The 27,407-nt window shown below is 45.5% G+C and overlaps 1 protein-coding gene across 4 annotated transcripts in view; it reads right to left on the bottom strand.

Moving 5' to 3' along the window:
• Window positions 1-24,616, bottom strand: part of Ac76E (adenylate cyclase type 2 Ac76E) — an 884,870-nt gene extending 860,254 nt beyond the window's left edge. For 2 of the 4 annotated variants that reach the window (XM_065429478.1, XM_065429475.1), the window contains exon 1: window positions 24,315-24,613. The gene's annotated coding sequence lies outside the window, so the exon portion shown is untranslated. Of the gene's footprint in view, window positions 1-24,314 lie in introns of all 4 variants that reach the window. The other 2 variants (XM_070526675.1, XM_070526630.1) reach the window with 2 other exon arrangements.
• Between the last annotated feature and the right edge of the window lie 2,791 nt (window positions 24,617-27,407).

Below are 27,407 nucleotides of genomic sequence, written 5' to 3'. Positions count from 1 at the left end.
GCCGGAGTCCTCCACTACGGCGTGCCTCACAATCAGAAAGTGGTTTTGACACGTAAAACCTTTTTAATTTTTAACAGCTTTTCTTGTTTCTTCTATTTCTCTTTCTGTCTTTTCTTTTATTGCTGTGTATTTCCTATCTCTTGCTGATAAGGTATATCAGTTCCTTATATTCCCAGACTGCTCTAGGAAACACTTCCATTTTCTTCTGTTTTTTTTTCGATTTCTCTTCTTTCCTTTTCAGTCGTTGTTTAGAAATTCTGATGCTATTGGTTCGTGACAGTCTTCATAAAAACGCGCTAAAGACGAAGACGAAAGGAACACATGCGACAGGACTGACTTCCTTTCGTCTTTGTCTTTAGCGCGCTTTTATGAAAACTGTCAAGATGAACCAACACGCCCATACCAAGGTATTGGTTCGTGTTTTGCGCTAGTAACTCTTCCAAAATTTGAAGTTAAACGTTTATGATTATGATATTTTTTACATATTAGTCTATCATCATTTCATCTAGTCGTTCGTAGACCGTATGTGAGATTAAGGCGTAGTGAATACATGCCTGACTGTTTCCGCATTACCACGCCACCTGTCCACGACACTTATTGTCCTTGTTAACTACTATCAGGTTCTGTTCATCACACAGATCCAGCACTAAAGATCTGTTGTGATCATTCTAAAGGGCCTTATTGCGCATTCATATCTTCTACTAATACCACCTAGCCCGGTTTCTTGAACTCCTGAAAATCGCATCTAATGCAATCAATCCTTTATATTTATCTCTGCTATGATTACCTGTCCACAGGTAAGCTACTCCAAGTCATGTCTTTTCTTTTCCTTTCCATGTGCCGCTAATCTATCAATGCTCCTTACATATCTATTTTACCCTTCGCCACTTCGTACCTAACCTAATTAGCATGCCTACGCCTCCGCCTTTCCTTGACCCAGTCATTCTGTTGCATCTATCCCACACAAAAATTGTCAATAACAGGTGGCTGGGCCAAATCTAGTAGATGCGTTTCGGTCAAGGCGCACACTTCGTCATTCAGATGCGTTTGAATTTCCTGCCATTTTTCCTGCTTGCGAACTCCCTGCATGCTTATGTGACAAATTTTACCATCTCTATAATTACCCTTTGTGCGTATTTTCTTAACTCCTTGTGGCTTAATTCTGCTCCTTGCTTTTGGTGCGTCGCTACATACAATACTTAATCTTACTTTATGATTGAATGGGGCCCGCCTAAAAAAGCTACTGCCAGTGCGCGAAGTGACACGTCCAATCGGTGTTTTCACACTATCGCTAAAATGTATCGTGTCACGCAGAAAAACGCCTTCGCCGACTGCTCGATCCACTTCTCGGTTGATGCCAATGACCGTCAAATTCATTGCCTTAGCTAGCGTCCAAATTTCCCTGTTTCATGCAAGCACTGTCCTTTCAATTGCATACCCCCACCCCTTTCAACACATGGTACCGTACACACTGCGATTTTCACTTCCTTTGAAACATACCGCAGATCGGTAACCCGATTGTTGGAAGGTATTTGAAAAGGCGGCTGCGCAATGAAACACAAACGGAGACGAGACGACAAGGACGAGCGCTGAATTTCCAACAAGATTTCGAATGATTCACAAATATACGCATACTGTCCGAGCCAGGGGTCATCATCTGCGCACGCGTAGTTATGCCAGCTCTTTGACAGCATGATGGATGCCATGCTGACCCATCCCTCCCCGAGCCTAGAAATCCATTCAGATTCTGCGATTTCCCGTGCCCAATGCCCTTTAATCTTCTTGATAACGGAAGTGTTTACAAGGACGGGCTAGCAGTTAAAAGAAGATTAAATTATGGGGTTTTACGTACCAAAGCTACGCTCTGATTAAGGCACGCCGTAGTGGGGGACTTCGGACCAATTGGGTTTTTTAACGTGCACCTAAATCTAAGTATCCGGGCGTTTTCGCATTTCTCTCCCATCAAAATGCGGCCGCCATGGCAGGGATTCGATCCCGCGACCTCGTGCTTAGCAGTCCAACACCATAGCCACTAAACAACCACGGCGGGTCCGGGCCACCGGTCCTTGCAAGTCAATGACTTGCGCGTGAACGAAATGATTTCGAAGGTTTTCTGGCATCTTTTACGTTCTTTGCGTGCTCTGTTAGCCTATCGTTAACACATCTCCCAGTTTGGAGAACGTACAGTTTTGATAACGTACACCTTCTGCCCATTCAATCTGTGCTTTGTGCCACAGCACGTTACTCGGTTGCCACTGGGTCGGTAATTCTGCAAAACTTCGACAGCCTGTGGGGGCCAGAGAACGCGAGTTTCACGTCGTAACTTTGGGCCACCTTTTCAGATTGTGTGATAACATGTGAACGCAAATGTATCACAGCTACCCTTAGCATGCGCTGTGAGCGGGCTTCACACGTTTGCGGCTTTGCGCGCATCTTTTTGAGAAGGCTCTCAGCGACGAAAATGAGGATGTGCTGAAGATATCCGGCGCTCAGCAGTATTTCTGATTGATGGTCGAAGGCATTTGAGATACAGTGCGGGCAATATTTGCCGAGAGCGTTCTTTAGGCACAACGTGGCAACAGCTCGTTGAACGAGCTTAGAGTGGGAGTGCTTGAAAGTCAGAAGTGGTTTTTGTGGCGCGGTTCACAGCACCAGCAGACACCAACCCTTTTAAACCAGAACCGTTTTCACTAAAAATCTAATTTAGCCAGCGACCGGGAATTCGTGAGTTAGATCAAGCGGGACTATTAGATATTCGAACCTATCCAACACCTTTCTGCTTTCGCATATAATGGCCTGTGCTTCACAATTTAAGGCAACTAAAAATATCATCGACAAAGCAGAGCACTTTAAGGACAGTTTAGTCCGTGAGCGAGGCGTATATGAGACGATCTAAATGAGCAAGTACTAAGTCACTAAGGGGTGGGGCAATGCTGGACCCTATGCATATACTCTGCTTTTTGCAGGCGTGCTGTCCCTTCAAACTGTATGTAAGTTGACCGTAAGTAAAATGTTAAAAGTTCTAAAGAAACACAAACTGGAACCCCAATTGCGTTTTGGAAGGCAATGGAAGCACATTTGTCGATAGAATGCACAACGCATTCAAGAAGTAGATTATTGCGAAAAACCCTAAAAGAGATCATTAATATTAATTGAGAGAGCCTGGCAGCAACTCTTACTATTACTGTTCAAAAATTCTGAAACCTGGTTAGAGTTGCTCCGATGAAATGGGCGTCTAGAGATAAAACCTTAAAGATGGTGCTGCAGGAAAAGAGCAACAGAATGCTGCCATGTTCCAGATTCAGAGACAATCGTCCTTCGTGGTATATAAACCTTATAAGAATAAAGACCTTTAAAATTTGCTCTTGCTCTTACCGATCGTCTTCACAAGTTGAGAAAGGTTTAACCTGTCACACAGTTTCATTGCGCGAGATTTCAGTTTGATCGAGATACCTTAGAGTGGAAATTCAACACACGAGAGATAGCCTCCGTCTCTTTCAATTTAAGTAGTAACCCCCCTTGGCCATTCCCTGTCCTCCGTCCTTGCAATACGTTAATCAGTCCTGCCCATTATCACCACTAGGCGCCTCTCCTCCACTGTGTCCCACATGTGTTGACTGGCTTTCGCTGTGGCTTCCCTTATCGATTTCCCCGGAAGCGCGCTAATCTGGACTCGCTCGCCTGCACCTACCTTCTCATCGGTTCTATTGTACGCATGTTTGAATCCCCATAAACATGGGGAGCTCGGCTAACAGCGCTACCTCAGGGCAGCCGGGCGGGCTCGCCGGATTACACTCTTTTGCTTGGCAGCGCGCCGAATGACAGGCCCGGAGCAAAGCAACCCGGCGCACACGAAATCTCGAAGGCCATGTTCATTTATTAGTCTAACTACATTTACTGCATGTTATTTTTGAGGTCGTAAGATACATGGTATTATACCTGTAGGCAAGGTTACTTAACAAGAAGAAATTGAACTGTAGAACGCAGAAAGAGTATTTGTATGAAAGAACCAGGGTAAATTATCAATCAATAGATCGATGAAGCTTTCAAGATGGGCCAGTGTGCCAATATTGCAATCAATAAATATTTATACAAGATACATAAGCCTTGTGTATATGCACAAACAAGGAAGTTTGTTGTCGTCGTCGTCGTCGTCGTCGTCGTCGTCGTCGTCGTCGTCATCGTCGTCGTCGTCAACGAGTGCGTGCAAAAGGCGTTAGCAACATCGGTGATGCCTGCTACCCATCGTTCGGCTAGCCATAAAATAAAAAATTACATAGGCCGGCTTTACACAAAGTTAAATAAATGTCGCAACGTGTTTACGCGTAGTTCACATCAATTTCAAACAACCACATATCTCACTCCGTCCCAGAAATATGTGGGTACGCCCTTATTGTCGGTTCTTTCTACAGACCACCAAATTTGAACACTGTTGAACCATTTATCAGCCTTTCAAGGTCACTCTCAGTCCTGTCATCTGAAGCGATAATTCTTGGTGGTGATTTTAACATGCCAGATGTTGAATGGCGTGACCTATGTCCTGTACAGAATAATAGGTCATTGCTTCAGTCTGCATTTTGCGAGCTAATAATGACCTATGGGCTCTTCCAGTTCATTGATTTTCCTACTCGTTTTGGATGTACAGACGGAAATGTGTTAGACTTGGTCTTTAGTAGCCATAAAGATATCATAGCTTCATTGCACCAGTACCAGGTATTAGTGATCATGAAGTAGTTGCAGGTACTATTCGTTGCAGAAAAATAGAATTTACCAAAATGCGGCCGAAAAAGGTATTCTTTTATGAAAGGGATAATTATGAGGCTATTTCTAATGAGCTAAATGATTTCCTGCCTATATTTTCGCATTACAATTCATTTATTAGCATCGATAGTCTGTGGGTCATATTCAGGGATAAACTGCTTTTATTGACCTCCGATTTCGTTCCGTCTAAGGTGGTTTCGACTAAGCGCCGCAAGAATAAACCCTGGAATAATAAGGATTTACGTTCATCAATTCAGAAAAAATTTCGAACTTACAAAATATATTGCAAAACAAAAACACAAGCATGTACAAAAAGCTAAGGGATATCAGCACAAAACTTAAAAGCGAATTGAAGGTTGCGAAGGATGCATATCTACAAGCCTTAGCAGTTAAACTAAAAGCGAATCCCAAAGAGGTCTGGCGGTATATCAAGAGCAACAAGAAGGATGACACTGGCATCCCGGCCATCACAAATGATGGTAACCTAATTAAAGAGGGCAAAGGAAGAGCAGAAGTATTTAACAAGTATTTTCATTCAGTTTTTACAAAGCCATGTAGCATTGCTATTTCTTACACACCGACACCATTACCGGAAATGGAAAACATTGCCGTGAGCAAGGAAGGAGTGGAGGCTTTGTTGTTTAACCTAAACCTGCATTCAGCTCATGGACCCGAAGGAATTTCTAATCATGTTTTGAAACAATGTTCGAGACAGATAGCGCCTTTCTTAGTTATATTATCCAACAAGTCACTAGATAATCAAAAACTGCCCGAAGATTCGAAGACAGCCAACGTGACTCCGATATTTAGAGAGGGTGATCGTACACACGTAGGCAATTACAGGCCGATATCTTTAACTTCCGTTGGCTGTAAGACTCTCGAACATGTGCTGTACTCTAATCTGATTAAACATTTTCAAACAAATAACTTTTTCACTTCGGCTCAGCATGGGTTCCGCTCTGGTTTTTCGTGCGTAACACAACTAGCCGAATTCACTCATGACATTGCACTCGGCCTGGACCATGGTGAACAGATAGATGCACTCTTTCTTGATCTGCGGAAAGCATTTGATGTCGTCCCGCACAATCTACTTTGCTTAAAATTATCATACCTAGGCCTTCCTGAACATATTTTTGGCTGGACAAAGGATTATTTACACCTGCGCAAACAGCAAGTTGTTCTTAATGGGGTAAACTCGGCTCCAATGCACGTGCTATCGGGAGTGCCTCAAGGCTCTGTGCTTGGGCCTCTTTTGTTCCTAGTTTATATTAGTGATTTAGTAGTAGGCCTTAAATCAACAGTTAGACTGTATGCCGACGACTGCGTCATGTATCGTGCAGTGAAATGTTATGCCGATATGTCTGTCTTACAGGACGACCTTGAAGAAGTATCTATTTGGTGCAATCGGTGGCAGATGACTCTGAATACTGGTAAATGCTACCATTTGCAGTTTACAAAGAAAAAGAAAAAATTCCCCAGTTCCTATTGCGAAAATAATATTGCACTCAGTACCGCTAAGGATGTTCAGTACCTCGGAGTTACGTTTTGTGAAACGCTTGACTGGACTTAACTCAATTGTTATATAATAACAACTAAATAACTCAACTGGTTAACTCAATTAGCGCGAAAGCTTGCCGTCTTCTTCACTTTTTCCGACGAAATTTTAAGCATTATCCTTCATCACTGAAGGCAACCTTGTATTTAACAAACATCAGGCCTATTCTAGAATATGCATGCGTTATCTGGGATCCATACACTAGAAACCTCACAGAAGATATAGAACGCGTCCAAAAGCAAGCAGCACGCTTCGTAACGGGAAATTATAATTTTACTACCAGAGGATCCAGAATACGGGAAGGGTTGGGTTGGAAAACTCTTTCTTCAAGCAGGAAAATCCTAAGATTGAAATTCCTTTATAATATATATAAAAGTAAAACTGGTATCGACAAAACACTGTTCATCAAGGAGCCGCATTACGTTTCATCTAGGAGAGACCACGCTAACAAAATTAGAGCTTATCAGTGCCGTACCAATGTGTTTAAGTATTCATTTTTTTCCTAACACGATTAACGATTGGAATGAGCTCCCTAATGAAGTGATGGCAGCTTCTAGTTTTGAAAATGCTATTGAGAGCCATATTCTTGGATTGTTCTGTTATTCATCTTTGCACATACGCTACTTTTTTTCTGTTTTGTTAGTTAGCTACTTTGTCACTCACTTTGTTTTTTACTTCGTTAGTTTCTATTCCGCTTTTGCGAATTTCAGTGCTTAAACTATGTTGTATTTACTGATGTATTCTTTTGATGTTGCTGAATATGTTTCCAGTGTGACCACCTGTATTTTAACCCCCCTACGATAATGCCGCACAGGCGATGTAGGTATACCGAATAAATGAACAAATAAATAAATAAATGTCATTTCGCTTACGAAAAGTAGCCTTGAACTTCTCAATTGACCGTGCCACTGGCCCAGCGAAAAGCAAAGGCAAGGAATCGAAACGTATTTAAAGGAAGCGTCCTCAGGCGACGCCGAACATCCGCGTACACATATGAGGTTATTAATGTGAAGCATTATTTGCCTCATTCTTCGTACTTTGCGGTAGATAAGTAGGGTCCTGTTTCGCCTCGCTACAATAAAAATAATGTGTGACCAATGTGGGAATCAAACCTCTGACGTCGAGCACAGTAGCCAAGCGCTCTAACCATTAAGCCACGAACGCAAGGATGCTTCTCGCAATCAAGTTTTTGACCTTGCCGGTCGCTCGTGTCCTGTTCGTACAACACGACTCTTTTCCCGCCTTTTGTACAGCCACGTGAGCCGCCCTTGCACAATTCCAGATGCTTGGGAGAGTGAGGGGCCAGAAGCCCTGGGTCCAACGCTGTACGGCCACAATCAAATGATTGTACGCTGTTGTGCCTGGTGATCCCTCGGAGCAAAGAATGCTTCACCGGCAGACATGCAGCTGTCACGCGTGCTTATCACGCCTCATCGTTCACCCAAGGCAACTCAGTCAGAGTCACCTGATTCTTCCGAACAAGCAGTCACGTTCCAGATCTTCGGCTTTTTGAACATCCAGAAATGAGAGCTCACTTCATGACAACATCGCCCTTCGACTGCCACGAAGGCTGGTCTCCCAATCCTGACAGCTTGACCGTCCTCAACGGACCAATAATTGATTACAAGGTCATCGTCAAGGAATCCCGGGGAAATGACGTCAACGGCGGGTTCACAGTTTGCTACGTGGTTATTTCGTATTGTGCAACGTTGGAGACAAGAGAGCCGGCAAAACCCGCCATGGTTGCTCAGTCGCTATGGTGTTAGGCTGCTGAGCACGAGGTCGCGGGATCGAATCCCGGCCACGGCGGCCGCATTTCGATGGGGGCGAAATGCGAAAACACCCGTGTACTTAGATTTAGGTGCACGTTAAAGAAGCCCAGGTGGTCAAAATTTCCGGAGTCCTCCACTACGGCGTGCCTCATAATCAGAAAGTGGTTTTGGCACGTAAAACCCCATAATTTAATTTTTTAAGAGAGCCGGCAACGGTGGGACGTTGGAGACAGGAGGTGGTCAACGGTTTGGCGTCTGTGATTGGCCAGTGAATTCTCTCGTCGAGTGGAAGAAGGAAATAATCGGCATGAAAAGCGCATTTGGATTGCTGTGGAGAAAGGCTCGGACACACAGAGACTCCAGCATCTAGTGTGCTCCGAGAGTCGGAACCGATATTGTAAAACTTGAACATGTACTTTTGTTTATAAACGGCTTTTTCACCTTTTAGACGCCACTCGAGACCTTTCTTTCTCTCGGCGACTGGCACGGTACCGTACATGGAATCTTCATGGCAGCGCGGACCCCCAGTTTCACAACAACGCTTGAATAAATTTCCAGCTCCATGAAGAAAGTAACCTTCCTGTCTCACCCTGGTGAGACGTCTCAATCGCTCTTTCAAACATCGGTTCCACGGGTCATTGCTTAGACGCGGTGGAAGTAAAGCTTATACCACTTTTTATCACTCCAAGCACGATCCCTCTATGCAACTGCGGCTGTTACCAGGTCTTCCGCGAAATGAGGAAACAGTGCTGTGCCGCTTATGTTTGGGCGTCGCATTCACCAATGCTTATGCATTTCTAATTAGAATGGCTGATAGCGCCGAGTGCAATGCCCGCGGTGTCCAGGAAACCATAGAACACTTACTGTGCTACTGCCCATCTTTTGAAAATGAAAGGCAAGACCTCTGCACCGCTCTCAATCAGCTAGATGGAAAGCCGTTTACCTTGAACAAGATCTTGGGACCATGGCCTCGCATATCGCAGCTGCAAAAGGCCACAAAAGCGCTGCTGCGATATTTGAAAGCGACCGGACTGAGTCAGCGTCTGTGATCCGGACTGAGTGGCCGACTGATATCTCCAGTGGACCTTCTCTTCTTTTAATCTTTCCGACCCCTTTCCCCAGTATAGGGTAGCCAACCGGGCTCAGTCCTGGTTAACCTCCCTACCTTTCATTTATCATTCTCTCTCTCTCTCTTCAAGCAGAAATCACCGAATGTTGGCGCCTACGTTCACTGAAGATGACCAGTGATCAATTTTTTTGAAATGTATATATGTACATTTCTGACCGTATATTGGTGGAATTTAGGGCTTAGTCAAGATTATTCCACCAACGACCTCAGAAAATGACAAATAAAATGAATTTTTGGCAAAAAGATACACTACGGATGTTCAGTGCTGTTTATGAAATCTTCCTATCACTGTCCCGGAAATACCGCTTCGAATTAGGGCATGAATATGTCGATACGCATGACAGATCTCTAAACAAGAACTGCCTCCGTCAGCTCGATATTCTCTGATGCAATATGAAGCAGCTTAGATGACATTTTTTTTTCTTACCCCTTTAAGGAAAACAATTCTCTGCCATCAACCTTGAAAAACGTCGCGATCAGTGCCCCTTACTGTTTTCAGAAACACGACCGCATTTGACAGCACCAGATATAACTCATATATAAGCTCTGAGGCGCCGATTTTATTTACCAGTGACGTAATCAGCAGATATATCCTCCGGCACCAAAAAAAAAGAAAAGAAACGACATTTCACGTCCAAAAACAACACTCCGTCTACGAAAAACACCGTGGAGGACGGTTTAAAATCACTCCATCCATCCATCCATCCACCTGGAGCTTTTTAATGTCGGGGGCCCAAGCGTCCGTCCCCTCAAACTATTCACTTTGTCAGTGCAAGGCCAGTGTCACCAATATTCTAAAGTTCCTTTCGAGTTCTTTCTAACTGTCACTTGTTATTTTTTTCTCAACTGGGTAACCGTTCGTTATACACTCTTAAAAACAGATCGCTTCAACTGCTAACCAAAAGCTAGTAACTGCTTGTTACAAAGTTAACTAAGATTCTAGTAAGGACAGTTAATTACGGCACTAGTAGTTTCACTTACTACCTACTTACCACTAGCACAGGTAATCCGTACACGAAGGATAAACTTTAGTGGCACCGGTGTAGTGGCATTTGCTACCAAATTAAGTTAGCGAGGCCTGTTTTGTTTACAAGCGACACTTGCATAGACAAGAAATAATTAGGTAGTTTCTGTTCAAATAGTCTATTACAAACATGTATGCGAAAGAACGCAAAAAAAAACAACCTCAACGTCGCACAGCTTAGTTATACTTATAACACCATCACCGATTGGCCCGTAAGGGCTATGACAACATGAACATTACGTTCCGTGTATTATACTACACCGTTCAAGAAAGAAACAAACTGCAAAAGGGAACAACGCGTTCTACAATACAATCTTCGGGTTGCTACAGGCGACATGTTTCTAAGAACGACCTTATGAGTAATAAAGCCATAACCTTTGGGGGTACATGTTGTACCAGTGGGCACCCATCTCTTTGGATAAATAAACAAAGCTAAGTGGTGGTGGTAGTGTTTTGTAGCTACAGGTGGGTTTAGCCTGGCGATCCAGGCCGGTAATTGCCCCGCCTAAGCGTCTCTCTACATTTGTATAACGTAGTCCCCACATATGTGCACCATATAGCAGCATAAAATTGTTTTTTCTTCATTAATAAAGTAATCCAGCACTACATTTTTTTTTAAACGAGGGCACATAAATACGGGACAGGACGGGCCCTTTCACCTCTTTCTGTGTTCTCCTTTAAAAAGGTAGCGCTGGATTACTTTCTTAAGAAAGAAAAAAAATGCGTCGCGGACTAGTTCCGCAACGTGTTTTGTTAATAAACTGTTTATTCCTCCTAATCATAGCAGGGAAACATGGTTGTGTTTGCGGCAGTTCGTATTTGACAAGCAGCAGCGCTAGAGAGATAAAGATGCAGAAAGGCGGTTTTCAACACAAGCGCTGACCCTCAATTTTACTTCGTCCTCGTCTTTTTTAGCGCTGCTGTCTATCAAATAATGATATAAATTGTATTTTATCTAAACATCACATTAAGACCTCCATACACAGCATGATAGACCACTAATGAGACGAGGTAGACCTTACTTGCTTATCTGTAAAACCTATGAACTGCTTAATAGAGGCAGCACTTACTAGCTGTTTACTGCCTTCGATAACTTGGAGTTAGTAACTTACTTATTGGTGGTAAATTAGGTAACTGTACCCTTTTCCGCCTTTTTACAAACTTTTTCTCTAAGTGTGCAGCATCGTTGGTACGAGCGTGCTCGGCTTGGCTACTATTAAAAATATTAATTAAGCTACTAGCTTACTTAATAGTTTAAGCTAATACTTTAATTATTTCATTCACACTTTCTCTTCCTTTATGTTATTATAATTAACAAAAATTTACTAAACTGCCTTCTAAGCAATAATTTTGGAGGCATGTTGTAAAGCAAAATTTATCCCATCTAGTACACAGAGCATACCCATATACTGGCACTCTCGTACCTTGACAACTTTCGAGAAGTGCGCTCTAGAAATATGCAGCGAAATGGAACGTTGGAGCTCGGTCTACCATTTAACACTTACTGTGACAGCGGTTTCTCACAGGCTTGATATTATTACGATGTCATCGATCGATGCTCAAGAGGCGGGCCGCCGCGAGAACGACGATGAAGTTGGTCGGCGCCCTTAGAGCGAGCGAATGTCGGCCTGGCTGTCTGGCTCCAGTGTAAATAGCCTGTAAATAGCCTCTTACGTATCCGTATTAGGTGCCCGTATTAGGTGCCAATCCAGCTACAACATATAAAGTTCTGGCAGTGACAAGCAAAACGCTACATGCTCTGCCGCCTCGACTTCACTGGACAACGCGTTTCAAAGAATTATGTCACGTAATATGTAATGTTCCTTAAATTTATATGCTTTCCGTAGAAATCAACAAAACAGATGAATGAACAAGAAATGATCCAAGGCTCAAATTAAGTCACATTAAAGTGTATATCTCTCTTTTTATTTTTTTACTTAGAAAACTTTTTTAAGAAGGAGCCTGCAAAAGTTTGTCGAATCACGTTGCAACAGAATAATTACGCGCTCATGCACAATTTGTAACAAAAACAAAGCAATAACTTCAGTAATTAAACTAATTACAATAATTAACTTCCTCGTTACGAACTTTACGGCACATTTATTGGACAGTTGTAAATCGTTCAAGTGCCAGCCACTTCTTTGAAAAACTCGACGCATGCACTTCGTGCCACTTTATCATCTTTCCGTGCGACAGCTCGCGCTTTTAGGCGCATTGTTAGACTGTACCATCTCCGGGACTGGCCCACCTTGCCCAGTACTTTCCTCGTAACAGCTTACGTAACGTAGAAACTATGCGACGTTGTGCGGACTTCATGACCACCCAAGCTAACCAAGCTTTAACTTTTCTTCGCCGAAATACAAATGCCATCGTCGTCTTAACATATACCACATGAAATAGCCACATGTATACCCGGCCACAAAAGTTTACGAACCACGGGATCTCAGACAACGTTTAATTCCCGAGCAGCCTGTAGCAGTAGCCAATAACTGTATAAGATAATTTTGTTAGCATATTCTAGTCGCGGCCTGAAATGCAAATACCAGGCTGCGTTATGAGGTTGCGGAGATATTCAGCTTTGTCTCAGATTTCATGGACCGTAATATTTTGTGGCCGGATGTACGTACGATTGTGTAACTCGTAGTCGCTGATGACGTCACAATCCGTGTTTCTCCCCACTTACGCTCAACCATGTAGAACCAAAATGTCGTCATGTAGTAGGCGTAGAAATGGTACCGTTGCCGCCATACGCTCGCCTACAACATGGCCGGTTGCCGTCGTGCTGCTGCCGTCACACACACGTACAGTCGCCCAAATCTTTAACTGGTGTGCGGGAGCGACGACTTTTCCGTGCGTCAGCGCCGTTTGACGGGGCGAGGCTGGAAACAGTCTGAGGCTAAGCGCATGCGGACAAAGCGCGCTCAGCTGGGCCCATCGTCTACTAGGCTGTTTCCAGCCTCGCCGCGTCATACGGCGCTGACGCCCGGAAAAGTCGCCGCTCCCGCACACCAGTTAAAGATTTGGGCGACTGTACGTTCCCTTCTACACACATGCAACTACTCAGTTTACAGGAACACGGTAGTCCACCTGGTATCGTTTTGCGGAACCTCAAACAGTGCTACATAGCCAGGTAGCTGCAAAATGATTCGCGTAACATAGATACGCACAATTTTCGTTCGCTATGTATAGGGCGCCCGTTTGATTCATGGCTATACTGTACTGGTAAAGAGCGGATCCTAACAGCTGCAAAACAATGAACGCGCCGCCCTATTTACACACCTTCTGTCCACAGTCGGAGGGCTTCTTTACTACAGCAGCATAACGCGGCAGTTCCATTTCAAAATGTCTTAGCAGGAAAGGGATCTTGTTCGAGCAGCGACCACGCATTACGTGCCTTGGAGATATACAGCTAATGCTTTTGTTTTCCTCTTCCCTTGCTTATTTATTTATGCATTTATGTAATTATGTTTTTATGTATTTAATGCGCCTGCCTGAGAATACCAGAAGACCTGGATGGATCGTTTGAAAAAATAACGTTCCCGCCGTGAAATATTGCTCCTGTATAGATTTGGCCATCGCGTTTCGGAGGCCGAAGTCGGCGATCGCGCGCCTCACGCTGTGGCCGCCCGTGGCACGGAGCCAACGATCAAGCGACTCTTGCAAAGGCATCCGATTACGATTCGCCGCGCCGCGGTGGGCAGATTTCTGTCACAGCTGTGACTCTACATCACGGACTCCCCGTAAGCCAATGGCGCTCCTACAGGGGACCTGTGAATTACGCCTTATCGCGCGAAATACAGTAATAGTACGGCCGCCTATTTGTTTGTTATGGCCAGCAAATGATGGTGGAAATCGACGCAGCTGCGCGAAAGCTTTGCGTCACTATAAGCTTTCCACATTCTCGATCTTAAGCGAAAACCGCCAAAATCCAACCACAAGTGAAAAAATTTGCCAACTCGATCACAGCCGAAAACCACTAACCTTTGCATGTTTTTCGGCTTTTATGGCATATCCTCCAGACGAGTCGGACGCAATTCCACCACGCAGCATCCTGTGCGTCTGAATACTCGGGAGAAAAACGACCTTCTCCTCTCAGAGGATTGGCAATTCCTGCTTACGCACGACACTGCTGGCCATTCTTGTCAGCCGTACTTCTCGGAAGAACCGGCAGCACTGCTTCTGTGCGCCTTCTTTCCTTCACTGTCAGGGCTAAACTTTTTGAACAGTTCTACTTCCCTATGCGCCCGCTTATTCTTCTCCCCCATTGGGGAAGAGCTAGAGAGAGAGAAAGGCAAAGGAAAGACAGGGAGGTTAACCAGAGATTACCTCCGGTAGGCTACCCTGTACCGGGGGAGGGGCAGAGGGATGCGATAGTTATATCAACGCTGCTAACAAGGAACGCAGGCGTTGCCCCGACGAAGACAAGCCCCTTTGTCGAAACGTTGGCAACGGCGACATTGCTTGTTCTACCATTGTTGAACGCTTTCAAGTTTCAATCTTCTTCTGAACCTCTGTCTTCATTTTTTTTTAGTTTGTTGAGGGGAGGGCTAATAGCGTGCTTAAATGAATGACGGTTATAAAGCATGCAGCATGTAATAAGAACGTAGAAAGTTTGCAGCAGCACCATCTTCTTTTGAAGTGTGAAATGCTCCTTGACTTTACTCTCAGAGAGACACCACGAACAATGCAACGAAATACAATGCAACACAATGCGACACAATGCAACGAAATACGGTCTGAATTCAAATGTAATTCAAAGGAAAGTCAATAAAATCCAACGGAGATCATGTGTTCACTATGCAGAGAAGAAAAGAAAAACTTTGCCACCACCTACCTTCCTCTACATGCGTCTATACCTTCTAACTTTTCTGTGCCTGAATTTTTATTTCTTCCTCTTTGTTACCTTTGCCAAGATTGTAGCACGCATGCTGTTTCCGAATATACACAAGTTGTATTTTTCTATTCGTTTCAGTGTCTCTCTATTTTAGCGTTAGGCGTAGTCGACATACTTCATATAATTTTTCTTATTCCATTTGTGGTCAAGCCTCCGAGACGATTAGGCATATTGGAACCATTGCGAACGCATTTGTGGTATTGCTGAATAAACTTGAATTGGTACCCTTGAACCAGTTCTTCAGCATATGCTCTTTCTACACTTGCTTATGTGTGTCGTGAATTTCTACTTTAAAAAGTTGTTGATGTAGCACTCGCCATCTCGCGTTTCCTTCCAGCTATGTTTGTCTAGTGTTGCGTTGTTTATGCGCGTAAAAACAAGAAGACGCGGACCGAACTTAATTACCAGCGCCTCTCATATGGGAGCCTTTACAGCCCCCTCCCCCTCCCCGCCCTCCTTTGTGCGCCCATAACCACCCCTTCCTTATCCTACGGAGCAACAAGCATAAACACAAGGTTGCTTGTTTGTTGCATTGTTTGTTTGCTTGTTTGTTTGAAAGTGAATAAAAACCGATGCTCATTTGCCAAAATTTGATAGAAGTAAACACGTCTGTATGATTTCTAGCTCATTCTTTTTAATTGGTATGTGCATATATTTACTCATCTCTGAACTATCCTCCATGCTGTTGACTTGGTGCGCTTGATATGACTACACAAGAAGCAGCACGTCCTGTGATCGATGCTGCCGGTTAGCATGAACATTTTCCCGCGGGCAGCCGATGCATGAGTGCCTCGAACAGTGCTGAGCGTCCGAACCGACACACAGACGTCACCGGCAACCGCGGTGTCGGCACAGGATCGCCTAGTGGTACCGTGCGTCGCTCGGCAATCCAGCCGTGCGTCCTGGGCAGCACGGCGCACAGCCATACGGATGTGCAACGCGACGAGTTATAGCTATACGCGAAGTATACGTCCGCTGCAGCCACCATACAGGACGGCCACACAGCGTCTGAATGGAACCTCTAGTCAATAAAAAGTCACAAAATATAGCGACCGCCTAGAATATAAATATTGAGCGCACCTTGGCAAGCACGCAACGGAAACAGACAGAGAGACGCTTTTGGGTTCTATGCAAATAGCATCCGGGCATCCACAGGGGGGGGGGGGGGGGGGGGGGGGGGCATGCACGGCACGCGTGGACTGGCCAAGCGGTGACGAAATCAGCCGCGTTTTCACAGGCATATGGCCCAGTTTCCAAGGCATTCATAGAGATGCGTCTGTCGCACGCAGTCGCACGCGGGGAGTGCCGCATAATAATGACACACTCCTGAGGAGAAAAAAAAAAAACGACGGACGACGGTGAACTACGCAGAGCGACTGGCATTAGATGCGAATTCTTCGCGATACGAACAGCTTAATTAATTAGAGCAAGTGGCGGCTTATTTGTATGCAGAGTAGCACGCGAGATGCACAGGAAAGGACCGAAGCGACCGCGAACGCGAGAGCGCGCGCGCAATTTATATACTTATTTTGAATGCTCATGTTTTGGCTGAAGATATATCCGAGACTGAATTCACAAAGCTTTTCATACGTGTGTGGCATGTAGGCCTGTATTTCCTTCTCTTGTGTTTTAGATATATGGTCTTCAGAAAGTATACGTTGCCAAGAGTCGTTGTCACCAGGCAATACGGTACGTACGTCTGTTCAACGAGTGATCCCTGTAGCACAAGCACGAAAGTGCGTTCCTGCTTAGGGCATTCGAACCGCCCATGAAGAGTTGTAAGTGCGTGTAATTACTTGACGCAGTGATCCGTCCGTGAGGGTAGGGGGATCGTAAATCACAAGCGTCCAACCTGAACAGGGCCGGTATTCTTACACAAAGTTCTTACGCTACAACTCTCCGTAGGAGCAGGCTCTAGCCAATCATAATGTCGGATATATTAGCCAAGGCATCTGCCCAATACACTATAGCAATTACAAACGAACACCTTTGTGAGTTTTGCACCTGTTGCATATAGGTTCCAGGAGCGAAGTATACAACTTGGAACAAACCCTACACGCACTTCAAAAGTGTCACTTACTAAACAATCTGGTGGCGGGCTCTGCACTCACACAAAAAAAAAATGTTCGTTAGAAGGGAATAAGTACCCCTTCTGCGGACCATTTCAAGCTGTTCCTAAGCTTACACTTTCTACTTGTTAGATCTGTAACAACTGAAAGACCTGTAACGGACTTGGATGTTCAATTAGTAAGCACAATTACCTGTACAAACCGCGCGGTTCATTATTCTGTGGCATTACCATCCCAAAGAGTTCTTGCGACGTGACGATGACGATGTTCACATTCCAGCGATGCTTTCCTGAACGTACAACTTTATAGAGTGGGTTCGACGAATACGGAAGACAATATTCGGCATCTCTGTTAAACACATGTATTTTCATAGTTCTAATTGGTGACGACGACGGCAATAAAGAAGCGATACGCGTCACTCACGCTGTCATGCGATGTTGAGATCTTGGCGTGATGATGTGTGAGCATATTTTTGCGACGACGCTTGCAGTCTTTCGTGTTATTGGACAGTCCCCATCCACCTCCGTGGATGGGGATATATATATATATATATATATATATATATATATATATATATATATATATATATATATATATATATATATATATATATATATGTAAAGTACACAACAAGAGAGTGTACGTAGGCAGAAGCTGTGGGTGTGGCTCTGATAGGCAGCAAGGTTGTTCTTTCTTCCACTTTCAATGTACTGTGTACTTTTTCTTTCGCTAAACATATTAATTATGGCGGAACTTTAACCCTAACCCGCATCCTTAGAAATAAAAGGTAGCAAAAGGTAGTAACGGGTGCAATTACTAACTTGACAACCCATTACTACCTCTTTGCTAGGTGTTTACTGCCTTTGACAATTGATAGTTACCAAGTGAGGCCTTCAGTAAGCAGTTACTAGGTTTCACAGACCAGTTAGTAAAGCGTCTACCTAGTCTCATCCGTGGTCTATTATGCTGTGCAGCGGCGGTCTTAATGTGACGTTTAAATAAGCTATCCTTCTTATCCCTACTTTGGATTAATGGTCATGTACTGCAGTGGTGGCGCGCGTATGTGTGGAGACCGTGCGTTATACAAACCCGAATAGATTCATAGCTTCGCTTACTTATGCAAACAAGTAGGTGCCCACCAGCACAACTTGCGCTCCTAAAGCTTACGACCTGGTGCCTACAGGGCTCGACAGCTGGTATGGTGGCGCACTCGAACAACCGGCGCCGCCAGTAGCGGCCGCGCGCAGTCACTTGTTGCAGGCCTTCTCCCCGCTTCTACCGCGCAAAACGCCGGTCAGTGGGAGCGATGGCCGTGCGAAACCAGCAGCGCGCTTTATTATGCGGATATCCACAGAACTAAAAACGTGGAACAGTATTTCAAAAGAAGCTGTTTGCTCCGCGGCAGTGATCTTTACGCCAGCAACCATGCCTACGGCGTTAGCGAAAAAAATATCAATGCAACGGACCCCTCCGACGTTGCTGGCAGATGTGTCGCGCAAATGAAAAGCCTCGACTACGACGTTGTCTTCACACTCAAGGCACATATTGTGAGAGCGAGCTGCGCACGTCAGGCTAGACGCCGAGGATGGTGTAAATACGTAGCGGTGCTTGCTGTGTTTGTCGAGTAGTCCGAGCATACGCCCTCCACAGACCTCTCGTGCGCCTGGCTGCGGTCATTGTCGCGTGCAACGCTGGACGCGACAACTTCCAATGATAGCAAAATAAAAATTTTTTTAATTAAGAGCGTCTTTGTCTACCTCGCCTGTCGCACGGTCCGGATCCAGCGCTCCCGTCGCTCCTTCTCCCAAGACTTCCCAGGAAATCCATCAAATTTTATCTTCGGGAGCTTACCGGCGGTGTTTCTGTAGCGGTTGTGGCGACCGAACACGCAATAGTACACAGTTTCATTCATTTCTTGACCGCGATTCTGCGTCATTCTTTCGAGGTGCCATGCTTTCGCCCACACAACCTCGGCAACGACTGATATTAGTAGCGCTCCGCGTCGCAAGCGGCGCCACTTGTTCAGCTCAAAGCTGCAGCGCACGAGCTCCATACACTCACGAGGTGGTTCTGAATAACATGTCGCGAGTGGTGGTTGCATTCTGCGATGCGTTGTTCCCCTTTGTCATTGATTCCTTTCTGATTTACACGCAACTTAATGTTATTGTCCCGTATGACCTTTACGCGTCATTATTTGACGGTGTTTTAAATATCACTAAACTGCGTGGCAATGTGATACTCATCTTTTTAATACGTTTTTATAATGCACTTATAGAACAGAAAAGCCCTAATCATGTCTTGGCAATGGAATGGCCGCTAAATAATACAGGCCACACTAACCTAATTGGGCAGCAAATGCCACTATGCCGGCGCCATTACTATATGCCCATGGTTCGTAAACTAATTGTGCTACTCGTTTCAAAAAAATTACATTCCGGGGTTTTACGTGCCAAAACTACGATATTAGTAGGCACACCGTATTGGGGGATTCCGGATTAATTTTGACCAACTGGAGTTCTTTAAGGTGCACCCAATGTACAATATACACGGGCATTTTTGCATTTGGCCCCCATCGAAACATAACGAAAACATAAGCAACATAACGCCATGCTAGTCGTATGCACAACCTCCTATTTTCGAAAAGTGTATCTTGAATTCTATAATTCAAGTTTAATGGAAGACATTTGGAAGCCAATGATTTCTTTGCCCGAATTGCCTGTTGGCTACATGCACAAGCGCCAGACTTGTTACATGGTGCACAATGATAAAAGCAAAGACACTTATCCGTCCCATTTAAGCATATTATTATAATCCGTAATGAAAGTTTGTGCATTCATGCGCTTCTCATTCAGCACTGTCGAGCAAACCAAGAGCCGGAGAGCCCGGGAATCTAGGCGCCTGCGTTTCCTGAGTGCCAGCTATTACGGTGGCTACCAGTTTTCCTAGCTGAACTGTGTGCTTTGCCTAACCAGCAAGTTCTGGGACTGGACGGTACCATTTCATAGCCACAGCCTGCATACATGGCGCAACCTGCAAGCCACGGCGCAGCCCTTCATTTTACTAACCTTTGTTTTTGTTTTTCTTCGTGGTCGGTGCCTTTTTTATGCAGATCACAGCTTAATGTCGCTATAAATGCGATTATGCTCCCGTCACACACACACACGCAGACAGTTTGGTTCCGACGTGATACAATCGCATCGTAAATGCGAAACCATACCATCTGCAAAAAAAAAAAATGATGACTTTTCGTATGTCGTCGTAAAGCCGTGAAAGACGACGGCAGACATTTCTTTTTCGTTACTTTTCGAAACAGTTTTGTTGGCAGAGTTGTAACCCGTATCGGGCGTATTTTGATGTACCGGTCATCGCTCCATTCGCTCAAATCCTCTCCGCGCGAATAACCAGCAACTCCCTCAATTTTTGTCTTCGTTCCGTGCATTCCGAGCAAATACTTGCTGGGCCGTTGCGGTTTTCCCCGCACAAGCTCAGGTGTCAGCCGAAGCCGCTGTATAGTTACGACGCCAGCGAGCGTGCCTTCCTCTTTCCCTTTTCCTCCTACAGGCGAATAACGATGACCGATGAGTCTATGTGGTCTGGCGTCCGCGTCGAGGGAACGTCGAGAGTGCGCAATGCGAGGCTGGCTCTGTTGTGTACACTGCACATATTCTTTTATTTATTTATTTTTGCTACTATGCCTGTACCCAAAGCGCCCCGCCGCACTGCTGCTGCGGCATGCGGCAGGGAGTTCATGCGGTAAGATCGGTACTGCAACGCTTACACGTGAAGAAAGTGCAACAGGCTGGGCAGTAATCGTGACGACAAGCACGGCGGCGCGCACGCGACGAGTATACTCGAGGCGGACAGAGAAACACGGCGCTGATTTCGCGCTTCGCATTCGCGTCCTTGTTCTTGTGTGCCGTAGTGCTGCCTCTCCAATGCTGCATAGAGCAAGAACGAACGAAAGTTTCTGCTTAGTCTGGCGAGAATTAATTACAACTCTGAGCCAGCTGTCTTTCGTCATACTTACGGGTATAATTTATATCAACTTTACGAAAGAACGCGCCACCACCGTAACGGACAGTCTCACTGCAACTACGTTTCCTTCGTCGCAGGTAGTTCGGTCAATCCCAAGTGATTCTTTTTTTAATATCGTGCGCAGCCTATGAATTGCTAATACCCTCCTGCGCACGGCTATCCGGAAAATTTATTGGCGCCGCTCATCCACGTACAGCCAAGTCATCGAACGAACGTCGAAGTGAACGGGTTTCCTCCGGCTGCACTCGATCCAAACCAAAGTGCAACAATCACGTTTCGATAGCCCAGATGTGACCGTTCAAGAACCTTCGACTTTTCTTTTTCTCGCTCTCTCTTTTTAACCGATCACCTTTGCGCAGCGCTTAACAGCACCTGTGCGCGTGCTGACTTGTCGAGGCACTGTCGATGAGCGCTCGTATGACGCCCTCATTGGAGTCCGCGTTATGACCGGTTGACTGCCAGTTCTGTCTCGAAAGCATATGCTGTAGACCTTAAAATACCGCAAAAAAAAATATGTCATGAAGTTACTTCCATCGGCTCAGTTAATCGCATTGCTCATTTTAATATCTTATCTAAAAGATATCGGCGCACTTTAAACTCACGGAGTAATCAAGTTGTGAAAGCCTGTGCTTTCTCAGACAGTTGTTCAACGTACTGAAATCTGTACTGTGCAGTATACTTGCAATTTGCAATGTTATTTTTCTAGGCCTACTGCCACAGTAGCCCGCCGCTTGCTCGCAAGTTCATCCAGTGTTTATCATCTCATTTTGTGTCGTCGCCCGTACTTTGAGTTCTCCGAAATTGCACATGTATCATTTTTGCTGTTTTCGCCACCCTGATTTTTCGTGATTCCGTGTTTTACGCTGAAATTCTGAAATACCCTGCGTGGCGAGCGCTAAATTTTGTGAGACCATCACGCTGTCAGAAAAGGTCGCTAACAGAAAATGTGGGCCTGCCACAAATTTTTCGCAACCTGCACGCTGTTCGCGAAACATGCTTCCTCGTGAAAATTTATTCGTTTCAACCATAGTGTCCAATATTATATTATTTGCTTATGATGAATTCTAAAGGTCCATTGGGGGCCATTTTTCTATTCTCCACGCTCGTTCGGTCAATTAAATCTAATATGTGACGTATATTCAAATATCTCCACATGAGAAATACTCTGCTGCAACAAATCACCAAAACAAACACGCATCCTCATCACTGGGTCAGAACAAAATGTTGCTCCAAATCGACCAGCGTAATTCACTATTAAACTTGCGTTCTCACTAAGTTTCTTTTTACATCCTTGCTTCATTATTTTTTTTCTTACGTGAACGTTTAGCATCTTCTCTTGAGTATAACACTTCTTTGTATTATGTTTATTCTGTTTTTGCTGGTATCCTGCTCATACGGTCGCTTGTTTCTCCTTTCATTTAACCTTCCGGCACTGCCTTCGCTATTGAAATATTGACATCTGTTTCTGTATACATGTGCTGATCTTTTTCATTGCTACGTATAGTTCTACCATCGGATTTCGCATAAGCATGAGTTAGGCGTCTTTTTGAATGCGCCTCCAAGTGAGCTAGATTTCTCTAGTCCGGCCAGAGTGCCTTGTGTCTGCCAGGGCATTCATCCGTCTTCTTCGTAAAAAATTTCGACACTTTGCATTTCACAGCCTGTATTATTGCAGTGAAAGTTCCACAAACGTGCTTTGCGTTGTGGTGTTCATTCTCAGGCCAGCTGTGCAATATTATTTTTTTTCACTCATAAGCCATATCTACTATTGAGATTAGTGTATTAAAACACGTTAGGATGAATACATATGGATTCTCACCATGTACGCTCCTAATGTGTGTTGCCTTTTTTGTGCCTTCATACATGTAAAATGCTCGTTGAAACCTTCAGCCCGCACAGCTGCACGAACTATTTTATCTATGCATGACTCAGTTGCATTAATACCATAATGTATATTCTATTAATAGCACACATTGTCTTGGCTGTATCCTGCTCTCTGAAATTGACTATACAGCGACAACACCATCAGTTGCTGCTTGTTTCATTCACAAACAAGTCGCACAAAACAGGCTGTTTGTAATTCTTGTCGTTTCTAACATCAAACGATGTCGTCGGTTAACCGAAAGCTGACGCCTTTTCGTTAGCGCAGGTGCCCTACGCTTGCGAAGCACACGTAATGCGAAGACTGCCGAACTGTAAGCGGCTTACAACTATGACAACCATCCGAAAAACATGTAACAGCGTTGTAATCTCTTTGCCTGCGCCTGTGCACATCGTCAGTGCCAGAGACGCTTGCAGGATCCTTGTATGCTGTTGGCAGGGTATAATTATTTATATGCGAGAATGCAGCAACAATTAGCTTTTTCGCAATGCATGAATAAGTTTTCGTTGTGGCCATTCTGTTCTGAAATATTTCGTTTTTCTCCCGATAACGACGTGATGTTAGAAATCATAATATGTGTTGTCGCACACGCACATAAAAAGAACAAGATGATTATTGAACTTTCGGGCGCATCACCGTTTTAGTCATAAACTTTACTTTTGCCCATTTGTAACGCTCCACAAAGTTTAAACGATTTTGAAGAATCCACTTTTAGGGTATAACAAGCCGACTGGCAACGCAGTTTTCCAACACAACCATATTAGTTTATGTTGTGTAGCATTTTGCGTCGGTTAAACAAGCTTTTTCCGCCGTTATAAAGTCATGCATGCTGAATCCCACGACAACGTTGCCCACGCGCTGTTTTCCTGCCATGCCGTACAAGTGCTGCTTATTTTTTTAGCTGACACGAAAAACGCCCGGACAATTCAGCGCGAGACACGCGTCAACAACTCCGACTCCCCTGCATGCGGCTGTTACGAAAAACATTTCCTTTTCGTAGAAGCCACATTTTCTCGGGGAGCACCCTGCGTGGGCGCAAAAGAAAAAAAAACGCCCCGTCAAAATAAGAGCAATCTTGAGCGCCGCGTGGAAACATATCAGACCCATCGCGCATCCCCCCCTAGCATCAACTCGGAAACTTTGGGCATTCACTTTCAGAGCCTGACGGCGACAGCACCGAACGGAAGCCCCACCTGCTCTCTCCTGGGGGTAAGTTGCGAAGCTGTCGGCGCGTCGCCTACGCCCGGCGTGCTGTCAGGCAAGGCATGGCCAGGAGCGGAAGGACGGAAGCGGGCCCTCGGTATCCGGCGCCGGAGGAACCGCGCGGCGCCGCAGGTTGCTTGCTCACCGCCGGACGAAGTTCATCAAGTGGCATCCAGCGGCGGCGAGCGGCGGGTCGGGCCCGGCGCCCGACTCCCGAAGTGGCGCCATCTCGGCTGCGCCCGATACAACTGCGGCCTTCGCGGTGCACGCCGCTGCCCAGGGATCCCAGCGCGCGCGCTCCCGAAAGCGGCTTCGATTCCGCGGCCCGCCGCTGTGGCCTCTTTACGGCATCCGACGAGGGCCTCGTGGCGCCAGACAGAGCGGCGCGAAAACTTGGGGGAAGAAAAAGCGGGGGGGGGGGAGGAGGGGGCAGACGAGACTCGCGCACGAAGTGCCGGCTCGTAATTTTTTGCGACGCTGCTGCAACGCGCTGGACAGGCAGAAGCAGCCTGGCGCGCTGCACGTTGACGAACGGAAGGAGGTGTCAATGTCATCCCACTGCTGCAACGACACGCTTACGCCGACTTAGAGGGGGTTCGAATTCACGCGGCGCTGGCATACCAGAAGCGGGACCACAGAGCATGTTCCGATCCGGCCGCCACACCTAGATGGCAGTTACGTGCGCAATGATGCATGATACAGACGTGTACTGTAAGAAAAGTGTTTCAACAGAGGCCTAAAGCGGGGAGCTACGGCTTAAGCAGCTGCACGCGTTTAATAAAGTCCCCGCCAAAAGCCGTAAAAGGGCACAAGTGACGTGAGCATGCAGACCTTCTTGGCGGTGCCGTTGTTGAGTAAGGTTCTTACGAACATGTTCCACTAAACTTTGTAACTATGAGCAACTCGGCCGCTTTCAGGGAGAGCGAATGCATTGATGAATTTACATCAAACAGAAACAAGTAGCATACAAAAAATAATAGCGCATTTGACTGCTTAACTCCTACTCATGGGTATATCGCATACCTTGAATAAAGCGCCTCCAGTGCATAGGGTTCAAAGCGGCGGACTCTATTATGACCGCCATAGTGCAGAAAGAAATGCGTTTAGCCCTGCAATTGAACGTAAAAGCACCGTAGGAAAAAGCGTTGAACGATGCAAAGCAAGAAGGACGGGACTCGGGGGCAGTGCTTTGTCCTCGCTGAGGCCTCATTTTAATGCTAACTCGTATCATTTACTCAAACGGTGCACTTGTTGCCCAAGTTAGAAGGTGATCGAGAGAGAAAGAGAAGAGAGGAAATGCAGGGAGGTTAATCAGACGCACGTAATCCAGAGCTTCTAAGCTCGAGCTCGCGGGCTAGACCCCAACCGCGGTGGCCGCATTTCAATGGGGGCAAAATGCAAAAACGGTCGTATATTAAAATTTAGGTACACATTAAAAACCCCAGGTGGTCAAAATTAATTCGGAGTCTTCCACTACGGTGTGCCTCATAATCAGATCGTGGTTTGGGCCCATTAAATCAACTTTTTGGGAAGTATCAATGCAACATGATACGAGCGATCACTGATGGAGCAACTCTTCCTTAAACATCTTATCCAAATAAAATATTTAATAGAAGAGGCACAACCGAGAACACTTTCGGCGTTGGGAGGTCTTGTAGGTCGAGCGTTGGTTTCATTGAGGAAGCATTGAACTAACAACGATAGTTAGAAAGACTTACACGGGTGCTGCGATTTTGGACAGACCCTAAGATATTTATGAGCGTTACCTGGCCAGGTCCCAAATTGAGCAGGCATACTCGGTTTTGCGTATGAGCACGATCTTGTAAAGTTGAAGCTTCACGATAGTGGTGGCGGGTGAAAATTTCGGTACAAAAAGCCTGGAATACCAGGCGGCGGCGGCTTCGGCAGCAGCAGCGGCAGCTGCTTATGTCATGTCATGTCCACTGCAAGATGAAGGTCTCTCCCTACTATCTTCAATTACCTCTGTCCCAGGCCAACCGAATCCAAGTAGCCTCTGCGAATTTCTTAATTTCATCCCCCCCCCTAGCCTTCTGCCCTCCTCGACTGATCGTTGTTGAACTTGATTATATAGGGTGTCACACGTAACTTGAGCCAAATGTTAAAACTGTGCAAATGCCACGTTGCTGGAGAGAACCAAGGTAATGTTGTGTGCCGTCTCTTGGAGACACTCAGATCATATTCTGCAGTTAATCTAATTACATGATTAATCTTGATTAATTAATCTGCTTGTCAAGTATTATAATTAGATGAAAACTGTCAAAGACAAAATTTAGAGCAACATAAAAGAAGCTTGCGAATACGCGCGAGGGAGGGAAAAGAGAGAGAGAAAATAATGCGGAGAAAGGCAGGAGGTTAACCAGAGGTAGTTCCGGTTGGCTACCCTGAGCAGGGGGAAGGGTTAAGGGGGATAAAAAGAGAAACAGAGTGGAAAGGGAAGATAGAAAGAAAGGGATACAAGCACGAACAAGGCGCGTACACTACAGAGCGATAGGGAGGGAGGGAAAGAGAAAAGTAGAAGGCAGGGAGGTTAACCAGAATAACATCCGGTTGGCTACTCTACACCGGGGGAATGGGAAAGGGGAAAACAAAGATCACAGGGAGAGAGAGGAGGGAAGGAAAGAAGGAAATTGCGGCGAGTTCGCTGACGCGTGTGGTCTTACAGAAATTGCATTAATAGTCACAGATGGTCGCACAAACCCGTCGTCCTTAAGAAACACAAAAGCGCCTTCACCGCTTTATGGGCCGACGGGCGATGGGGGCGGTGTTCCAGCAGCACTTGCACAGAAAGCGGCCGATTGTCCAGTTTCTGGAAAGCTTTGGCAAGTTCTTGTCTCTCTGGGGCATATCTTGGACAATGGCACAGCAGGTGGTCGATGTTTTCTTCGGTGCCACAGACCTCGCATGCTGCGCTGTCAGTTACTCCGATTAATGTAGAGCATGCCTTTGTGAAAGCGACTCCTAACCAAAGGCGGCAGAGAAGCGCAGCTTCACGTCGAGGAAGTGCGCGTGGAGGTCGGAGTTGCAGGGAGGGGTTTAGTCGATGCAGTCGTGTAAGTCGTAAG

This window comes from Dermacentor albipictus, chromosome 1 (genome assembly GCF_038994185.2).
Source record: "Dermacentor albipictus isolate Rhodes 1998 colony chromosome 1, USDA_Dalb.pri_finalv2, whole genome shotgun sequence".
In the NCBI taxonomy this organism is placed as follows: Eukaryota; Metazoa; Arthropoda; class Arachnida; order Ixodida; family Ixodidae; genus Dermacentor; species Dermacentor albipictus.
Note: the sequence above shows the minus strand (reverse complement) of the source record. Positions and strands in the feature narration are given on the sequence as shown.